Source organism: Lynx rufus, unplaced genomic scaffold (assembly GCF_022079265.1).
Source record: "Lynx rufus isolate CCGP_SWC_20201006 ecotype Redwood Valley unplaced genomic scaffold, mLynRuf1.p SCAF_3, whole genome shotgun sequence".
In the NCBI taxonomy this organism is placed as follows: domain Eukaryota; kingdom Metazoa; phylum Chordata; class Mammalia; order Carnivora; family Felidae; genus Lynx; species Lynx rufus.
In genome coordinates this window covers 122,667,065-122,676,821 of record NW_025814845.1, presented here as the reverse complement: position 1 = coordinate 122,676,821, position 9,757 = coordinate 122,667,065, and the positions used below count along the sequence as shown (strand labels likewise).

The 9,757-nt window shown below is 37.8% G+C and overlaps 1 pseudogene; it reads left to right on the top strand.

Moving 5' to 3' along the window:
* The first annotated feature begins 339 nt into the window (after nt 1–339).
* Nucleotides 340–8,836, top strand: LOC124519964 (calcyclin-binding protein-like; annotated as a pseudogene).
* Nucleotides 8,837–9,757: the final 921 nt, after the last annotated feature.

Here is a 9,757-nt window from a genome sequence, read left to right as displayed (position 1 = left end):
CCAGGTCCAAAAAGCCCTATGCTATTGGATCTCTCCCTAACTTTCCAAACCCTATTTCCTACTTCTCTCCTATCTTCTTATTACACTTTATCCATAGTGGTATCCTTTTTAGGCTAAATAAGTGATTAATAGAATGGGAGAAAAGATAGAAGTATTTTGAGGTATTTTGAGTATTTTGAGATAGGTGAACAAGTAAAGTGAGAGGGCAGAGGAAGAAAACATGAAAACTAGGAGATTATGGTGGGGGGGAGAGATGTTTGCAATTCATATTTTTTGTCATGGGGCAGTGTTAGGTGAAAACAAGTTTCAAGAGTGTTGCCTATATGTGGATGGTGACTCATGAGGAGTGCTATTGAGAAGTTATTGGAATTGAGGATGTTAATAAAAACAGAGGCTAGAGTGTGGGATGCGTCAACTACATGGACATTGTTTTTTCCCAGTATGATGACAGGAAATGGAGTAAAGAAAAAAAAAATGATGGGTACTCATGAAAATGAAGTTTATGGTTGGTATCTTTACACCAAAGGTTTTTCTGCCTATAGAATTGAGAGATATCATTCAAATTAGTGAATGGTCTCTAAAAACAAAACAAAAAAAGGCTGGAGAAATATTGATCAAGTCTGAGTTTCCAACTCTTCTGTTTTAAGATTTGATGCAGGCCATGCCCTGCTGTTAGCACTACCCTTCAGTTGTCTTTTATTCAGTGTTCATTGTTTGCATTCTGAGATAGGTACTTTGGGGGATAATAAAATAGTCCCTGATTCTAAGGATCTAGATGTCCTAGATCAGGGAGGGTGCCAGCATGCTTGGGTGAGGATCCTCCTAAGTTTGCAAACATCTCAGACTTCTTATTGTATCCTTACATGGCAGAAGGGGTTGGATAGCTTTGTGTGGTCACTTTTATAAGAGCACTAATCCCATTCATGAGGTCTCTGCCCTTATGACCTAATTAGCTCCTAAAGGTCCCACTTCCTACTTCCTAATACCATCACCTTGGGGTTTGGATTTCAATATATGAGTTTTGGGAGGGATTCAGATCATAGCACCACTCTATTTTCTGTTTGTATGAATTTGGCTATCCTGGGTATTTCATATAAATGAAATAAAAATAGGTGACCTCTTGAGGCTTCTTTCACTTAGCATAATATTTTCAGGATTCATCCATGTTGTATCTGAATCAGTACTTCATTCCTTTTTATGGCTAATAACATTTCATTGTATGGACTGGTAAGGTAGGATTTATTTCTGCTAGTTTGCAATTTGTTTTCTACATGTTTTATGCATTTTTTTATTCCTTACTGTTTTTTGGTTAAATAGGTGTCTTCTAGTGTACCATTTTAATTCTCTTTTCATTTATTTTACTATTCTTTTGAGTTAGTTCCTTTGGTATTGCCCTGAGAATTACAATTAACACATGTAACAATCTAGTTTGGATCAATATTAACTTAATTACAGTAGCATGTCACAATTTTGTTGCTGTCTAATTGTGACCCCTTCCCCTTATTTGTACTACTATTTTTATCCAGGTTACATCTTTTTACACTGTGTGCCTCTCAACACAGATTTACAATTGTTACTTTATGCAGTTTTCTTTTAAATCATACATTAGAAAAAAAGCCAAAAACAAAAAGATTGTACTTTTATATTTATGTATTCTTTCTTTCTTCATGTGGATTTGAGTTACTCTCTCATGTCTTTTAATTTCAGCTTGAAGGACTCTAGTATTTGCAAGTAATGAATTCTTTTTTTTTTTTTAATTTTTTTTAATGTTTATTTCTGAGAGACAGAGAGAGACAGAGCACGAGCAGGGGAGGGGCAGAGAGAGAGGGAGACACAGAATCTGAGTCAGGCCCCAGGCACTGAGCTGTCGGCACAGAGCTCAATGCAAGGCTTGAACCCATGAGCTGTGAGATCATGACCTGAGCTGAAGTCACACACCCAACCCACTGAGCCATCCAAGCACTCTGCAAGTAATGAATTCTTTTAGCTTTTCTTCACCTGGAAATGTATATTTCCTTTAGTTTTGAAGGATAGTTTTGCTGGGTGTAGATTTCTTGGTTGGCAGTCTTTCTTTGAGCACTTAAAAAAAATTTTTTTTAATGTTTATTTTTGAGAGAGAGAGAGAGAGAGGAACAGAGTGCAAGGGTTAGAGAGAGAGGGAGACACAGAATCTGAATCAGGCTCCAGGCTCTGAGCTGTCAGTACAGTGCCTGAAGTGGGGCTCCAACTCACAGACCAGGAGATAATGACCTGAGCTGAAGTCAGACACTTAACCAACTGAGCCACCCAGGTGCCCCATTTCTTTGAGCACTTTTAATATGTCATTCCCATTGTCTTCTGGTCTTCATGGTTTCTGATAATTGGCTGTGAATATTACTGGTATTGTTTGTATGTGATTAGCAATTTTGCTCTTGCTCTTTTCAAGATTTTCTCTTTCTTTATCTCTTTCAACAAGTTGATTGTGATATGTGTAGGTATGGCTTTCTTTGAGTTTATCCTGCTTGGATGTCATTGAGCTTCTTGTAAGAGTAGATTTTTAATCATGTTTATGAGATTTTTACCATTATTTTTCAAATAATCTTTCCTCCCCTTTCTTTTTCTCCTTTCCTTATTGGTTTCCTGATATATATATGTTGATATACTTGATATTGTCTCCTAAGCTTCTGAGGCTCTGTTCATTTTTCCTCTTTTATTTATTTTTATTTTTTATTATTTTTATTCCTGTTCCTCATACTGAATAATCTCAACCAACTATATTCAAGTTTGCTGATTTTTTTCTTCCCCCTTGGTCAAATTTGCTGCTGAGTCTCATTAGGAAATATTTCATTTCAATTATTGTATCCTTTTTTTAAAAGTTTATTTATTTTAATAGAAGGAGAGGCAGAGAGAGACAGAGAGAGAGAATTCCAAGTAGGCTCTGCACTGGCAGCACAGAGCCTGACATGGTGCTTGATCTCATGAACTGTGAGATCATGACCTGAGCCAAAACCAAGAGTCAGGCGCTTAACCCACTAAGCCACTCAGGTGCCCCAATTATTATATCCTTAACTCTAGAATTTGTGTGGGTGTATGTTTAAAATAATTTCTTTCTTTTTAGTTCTACTTTGTGTTTGGTGACATCATTCTTTTACTTTCCTTTGTTCTTCAAGCATATTTTTCTTTACTTGTTTGAACATAATTCAAATAACTTCCGAAAAGTCATTGTGTAGTAAGTCCAGTGTCTGGTCTTCCTTGGTGACAATATTTTTGTTGATTGCTTCCTTTCCTGTGTATAGGCACTATTTTCTTGTTTCTTTTCTCATCTAGTAATTTTTTTTGAAAACTATACATTTGTTAAGATTTTATTTTTTTAATTTTTAAATTTTTAAATTTTTTTATTAAAAAATTTAAGTTTACAGATTTATTTTGAGAGAGAGTGAGCATGAATGAGGAAGGAGCAGAGAGTGAGGGAGAGAGAGAATCAGAAGCAGGCTCTGTGCACTGTCAGTGTGGGCCCTGATCTCAGGAACCTTGAGATCATGACCTGAGATGAAGCCAAGAGTCCGCTGCTTAACTGACTGAGCCTCTCAGGCACTCCAAGATTTTATTTTAACATAATCTCTATACCGAATGTGGAGCTTGAACTCAAAACAGATTATGAGTCACATGCTGTACTAAGCCAGCCAGGTGCCCTGAAAACTATATTTTAAATATATAATATGGTTACTCTAGGAATTAGATTCTCCTCCTTCCCCATGGTTGTTTATTTTCTTAGTGTCTTTTCTGAACTAATTCTATAAAGTCTGTATTTTTTGTCATGTATGGTCACTAAAGTCTTTATTTGGTTACCTTAATAGTCAGCTAATGATTAGACAGAATTTTTTTTTTTTATTTTAGAGAAAGAGTGAATAGGGGAGAGGGACAGAAGGAGAGAGAGAATCTTTTTTTTTTTTTAATTTATTTTTGAGAGAGAGAGCGTGAGCAGGGGATGGGCAAAGAGAGAGACACAGAATCTGAAGCAGGCTCTAGGCTTTAAGACCTTCTCAGATCTTTCCTGAGAATGTTACAGTGTTGGATATATACATAGCCCTATGCATTGTGTGGGCTTCTAGATTCTCAGAAATATGTTGGGAGATTTTCAGTGCCCCTATGGGCATCTTGTCCCCCAGCATTTCATTTTGTTTATTAAAACTGTTATCCATTGCTTCATACAGCCATAAAGTTAATTAATTCTCTCTAATTGTTTGACAGAAACTCCTAGGGAAAAAGTTTGTACACTGAGTTAGCTCTGAGTCAGGGAAAAAAACACAACCTTGAGTGTGGAGATTTCCATGGAACCATGAGACAGGGCAAATAATGACAATGCTCGGGTAATGAGGCTTTAAAGGAGTTCCACTCTCGTTTTCCCCCCTCTGGTGGCTATCAGGCTATTGGTCTGTGCTGTGATTGCAGGTTGTCGGTTTTCACCATGATTGCAGGCTTTGGTTTTTAAAGCTGTCTCAGAGCTACAGAGAGGAAGATCAGAATAGGACAGGAGAAAATGCTTCAAAGGATATTCTTTTTTTTTTCACTAAAATTCAGCATTTTTTCTTGAATAAAATGCACCCTGGATTGCTGTAGACCTTTGGTTAATTTCCAGAATTCCAAAAAAGTTGATTCTGACAATTTTTGCTATTTTTTTATTGTTACTTTTATGGGGGAGAGAATTTTATGCTACTGTGCTATATTATTTTATGCTTTACTGTGCTATTTTTGCTGACATCATCCTTCCAAAGATCTTATTGTATAGACTATATAACATGCTCTGATTGGTGTTCATTTGAAAATCTATGTGTAACATATTACATTCTCTAAGATTATTTTCTTCAGCTGATTCTTTAAGACACAGAGTCAGGGGGCCGCTTAGTTAAGCATCCAACTTCAGCTCAGGTCATGATCTCACGGTCCATGAGTTTGAACCCTGTGTCGGGCTCTGTGCTGGCAGCTTGGAGCCTGGAGCCTGCTTCAGATTCTGTGTCTCCCTCTCTCACTGCCCTTCCCACACTTGCACTCTGTCTCTCTCTCAAAAATAAACATTAAAAAAAAAAGAGAGTCAGAAAAATGCAGTTATTGGGAAATGTGTGCTATGTCCATAATGACCAATAAGATGTAGAAGACTACTGAAAGAAAATTGAATGTTTTTATTCAGTTTTCAAAAGTAAAGTGAATGAATGTCTGGAAAACTATTTCAAGCAGTTCTGGTTTCTATTTGTTACGAAGTCAATAATGGTAGTAGAGATATGCACGTAATATAAAATTGGAGCCTTTTAAGAAAAAGGCTGCAGAAAAGAAAATTTATCTTTGATTAATGAATTTATAGAAGTTGTTTTCTCAAAGGCTAATACAGGCTAAAAATATAAACAGAAGTGAAAGTTATATTAAAAATTTCCTGCCTTTGTTGTCATTGCTTTAAGAAAACTGAACAGAGCGGTAGCAATGAAATTAAAATTTAGAAATTGCTTCATACCTGAATATAAAATATGGCAAAATTTAGATTTAATAGGATTTGGCCCAGTTTGATACATTGTTTAATCAGAAGAACCATGATTTGACCAAGAGTATGATGGAGTACCTGTTTCTACACATTTTTTTCCATTAGCAGGCCAAGATTTTATGGGCTATAAGTTGAATAAAAATTAGAAATTACTTTATTGCTAATTAAAAGGAGATATTCAAATCCTAGGTCCAATACTTTAGCAATGATCCAGGCCCCTGACAAGATTTGACTTTCCCCAAGAATCATAGGAAATGGTGATGTTCTAAGTCTGACTCTGTGATCTAAATCTGAACTGCTTTTAGTTGTTGAAAATGAATTTTGGCCTCTTTGTTTAATTTTGGTCAGCTGTGTTTTGTATTATTTTATGTATGCATGCATGCATTTTGAGAGACAAAAATTGGCAAGATTTTTAAGTTTCTACTTTTTGTTACAATTAGACCCCTCAACTTAAGAGTTCTAAAATAAATTGATGTCAGCATGAAGGATGAAAATGTAGCAGGTCACATGCACTTAAAGTTTATTATGCTAGGTTGGGTATGGTTGAAATTATCCATTAAAAAGTAAAACAAAGAAGACTACACTGTGCATGGTGCCTCCCACTTGGAGGACTAGGGAAGATATACATGGACAAGGCTGGTGGCAGTGAGGACATCAAAGGAATGGAAGAATGGAAGAGAGATGTTTAAGAAGGTGAAAACCCAACATTTGTAATCTCTTTTTTCTCTGCCTAATATAGTTCACCTAGATCGTAAAATTTTATGGCTTTCTGCCATAAAGGTAAAACAACAACAACAACAACAACAACAACAACAACAAAACACCACCCAAACCACAAAACCCTCTTTAACAACAACAACAACAACAACAACAAAACACCACCCAAACCACAAAACCCTCTTTAAGTTATAGGTGGTTTTGAGAATACTAGTTGCTGTTTTGGGTCAAGAGTGATCAAATAGAGCTCTATGTTGCTAATGTTATTTGAAGGTGGTGAAGCTGTCAAATGTTTACTTGATGTCTCTGGACCACTTTAAGTTGGGAAGCCCAGGTATATGACACAGGAGAAGGAAAGAAGTTGTCATTGGAGTATATACAAGCTTTTGCAGGCAGGGGAAATTCAGACCTGACCTTGAATAGCTCCAGAGAGTGGTGTTTTAAAAACATCTTGAAGGTTGAAGGGCGCCTGGGTGGCTCAGTCAGTTGAGTGTCCGACTCTTGATTTCAGGTCAAGTCACGATCTTACGGTTAGTCAGATTGTGCCCCGCATTGGGCTCTGTGCTGACAGCGTGGAGCCTGTCTTCCTCTCACCTTTTACCCCTCTCCCACTCGTTCTCTCTCTCCCCCCAAAATAAATAAACTTAAAAAAATTGTTTAAAAACATCCTGAAGGTTGATATATAAGAAAAGGAAACTTGGCAGAAGTTATTAGAAATTTTGGGTCCATAAAAAAGACTGGTAGAGGGAAATTTATGCAACTGGGTGTGTGTGTTTCCTGGTTGGGAATTTTTATAACTAGGGATAAAGCCATTTTGCCTTTATTTGAAGGTAGACTGGGGGCCCAGAATGAAAGAAGATACCAGGAGAGAAATAATTTTAACTGTATTCCTGAGATAGAGAGGATCGTCCCTGTCTTCCTCTGTTCATTCCTTCATTCCTTCCCTTTCCCTCCCTCCCTCCCTCTTTCCTTCCCCTGTTTCCTCTCTTTTTCCTTCTTTCAACTTGTTGAGCACATGCTGTCCTAGTGATGTACTTATACATAACTTACTATCATCCAGTATGTGTTTACTACTATGGTAGATGTTTCAGAGTGCAGTAGGAGGGACTATGTGTGACTGGGGAATGTACTGTTACATGAAAAAAGGACGGGGTTTGGAGTCAGAAAAATCTGGGTGACATTTAGATTCTACATCTTCCTAGTTATGTAGCCTTTAATGAGTTATCTCTAACATTTTTTATCTGTTCATTTTGGTACATCAGTATTTATTGAGTACTTACTATATACACAGTACAGGATGCATATTATTTTAGTTGATCTTTACAAGAGCACTGTGAAAAAGAAATTTTATCCTCTTTTTTCTGATAAAGAAATGGAGGAGGAAGTTCTGTCCCTTTTCCAAGGACACACAGCTGTTTTATTATTAAAATACAGTAAGGCCAACAGATCAAATGATGATTGCTGTTGAAAACATAGTTCCTTATACTCACAGATCCCAAGAGGAAGGGGCCCACCACACCAGGGATAGGGTGGTGGGGCACCTGGGGAAGCACTGGAGTCAGTCAGGAGATGGAGGGAAAGGAGGAAACTGTAGGCAAGAGCCTTTCTTGCCATTTCCATCAGAGAAACAGTAGAGGCAGGTGAAACAGGTTTAGGATTGGCTAGTTTGAGTAATTCTAGTGGGCTTTGGACTTTGTGTGCTGCTCTGAGTTGTTTTGGTACCTGGCCCTGGGAATGATTAGGGAGTGGTTAAGGGTGTGGACCCTGGGTGGTTGGTTTGCATTTGAAAAGCATACTGTTGTTTACTGTCTCTAGGAATTGGCTAACCTTGGGAAGGAGGGGCACCTGGGTGGCTCAGTCAGTTAGGTGTCCAGCTTCCGCTCAGGTCATGATCTCATGGTCCATGAGTTTGAGCCCTGGGTTGGCCTCTGTGCTGACAGCTTGGAGCCTAGTGCCTGCTTCAGAATCTGTATCTCCCTCTCTCTCTGCCCCTACCCTGCTCATGCTCTATCTGTCTCTCAAAAAAAAAAACAACATTAAAAAAAATCCAGCATTGAGACAGAACTCAAGAACACAGTGCAGCAGAGATCACAGAGAAAAGCAGAACTCTTTGACAGTGAAAAGCCAGTTTGCTGTGGTTGCTCCCACTACAGTGGGATATACAGTGGAAATCAGTAATTACGGATGGGATCAGTCAGGTAAGTTTGTGAAATTCTACCTTACGTAAACTGCAGTTCAAGTCCCTGCTGAGAATGTGCAGGTGCATTTCACAGAAAGTTCCTTTGATCTTTGGTAAAGAATCTAAATGGGAAGAATGAGTCCATGATTGTGAACAATCTCTTGAAACCCGTCTCTGTGGAAAGCAGATCAAAAAAAGATACAGTTCTTAAGTAGAAAGAAAGCAGAAAACATGCAATAGGACTGCCTCGACTTAGGTTGAAAAAGAACGCAAAGAGAAAGAAAAGCCCTCCCATGATGCTGAAACAGCGAGAGACTGATGAACGTTCTAAAGAAAGTTTATGAAGATCGAGATGAATGAAGCGGAGCATTAATACAGCCTGGGTAGAATCGAGAGAGAAGCAAGCCAAAGGAGACACAGAATTTTGAGGCTTTGAAATCATTTTTGGGAATTGTGATGTGGAAATATTGATGTTTCTAATAAGGGGGTGCAGATAAATTTGACAGATGACTACTTACCCAGCCTTCTTCTAAGTAAAGACACTGAATTCTCTCATTTCCTCCTGGAGGATTTATTTAAATAAAATAGGCTTATTAAACATTTCCTCCAAAGATGGTTTCCTCAGTAATCTGGGCATTTTGTTCAAGAAACAGTAACATTGCATTCTTCTGTGAGATGTAAAAAAGCAAGGCTTGTGGCAAGATAATGCTACATTGTGTGTATTTTTGCTCAGCAAGACTTAGAAAACAAAAGTTATTGTTTGCCTATAAGTTCCTGATATCAGCTCCCACCAAATGTAAGAATAAGTAAAAATAAAACCTGAATTTTTGCATAAATTGCAAATTTGAAAAAAAAATTTCTTGAAGTAAAAGGAAGTTTCTTGCCCTGCTTCTTTTGAGGTCACTTCAGGCCAGCGCAGATAGACTTAGCCCTTAGAGGGAAGGTGAGCAGGGAAGCTGGAGCCCTCTTGCACCTTTGTTCTACTTGGTTGCTCCCTATTTCCTCTGTCACAGCGGCTGCGCTGTCCTGTGTCCAGATGTTGTCCATTTAGTGGACAACCTTTGTCCAGATGTTGGAAGGTAAGCATGATGCAGGAATTAAGAAATGGGACCTCACTTACACCGTACCTTGGGGACAGAACTGCTAGTTCTGAAAAGCTAGTGCTTTTTCTGAATTCAGGAACCATCACCCCAGAATTGGCTTACAGACAAAAATAACTAGGAGAACCTGTTTTTCATTAACTCAACAAATTAATTGCCTCTTTACACATGTAGTTCTGAATTGTTTACTAATATATGACATTCCTGAAATTTCACAAGCTCTCTTTAAATAGCACACTGTTATTTTCA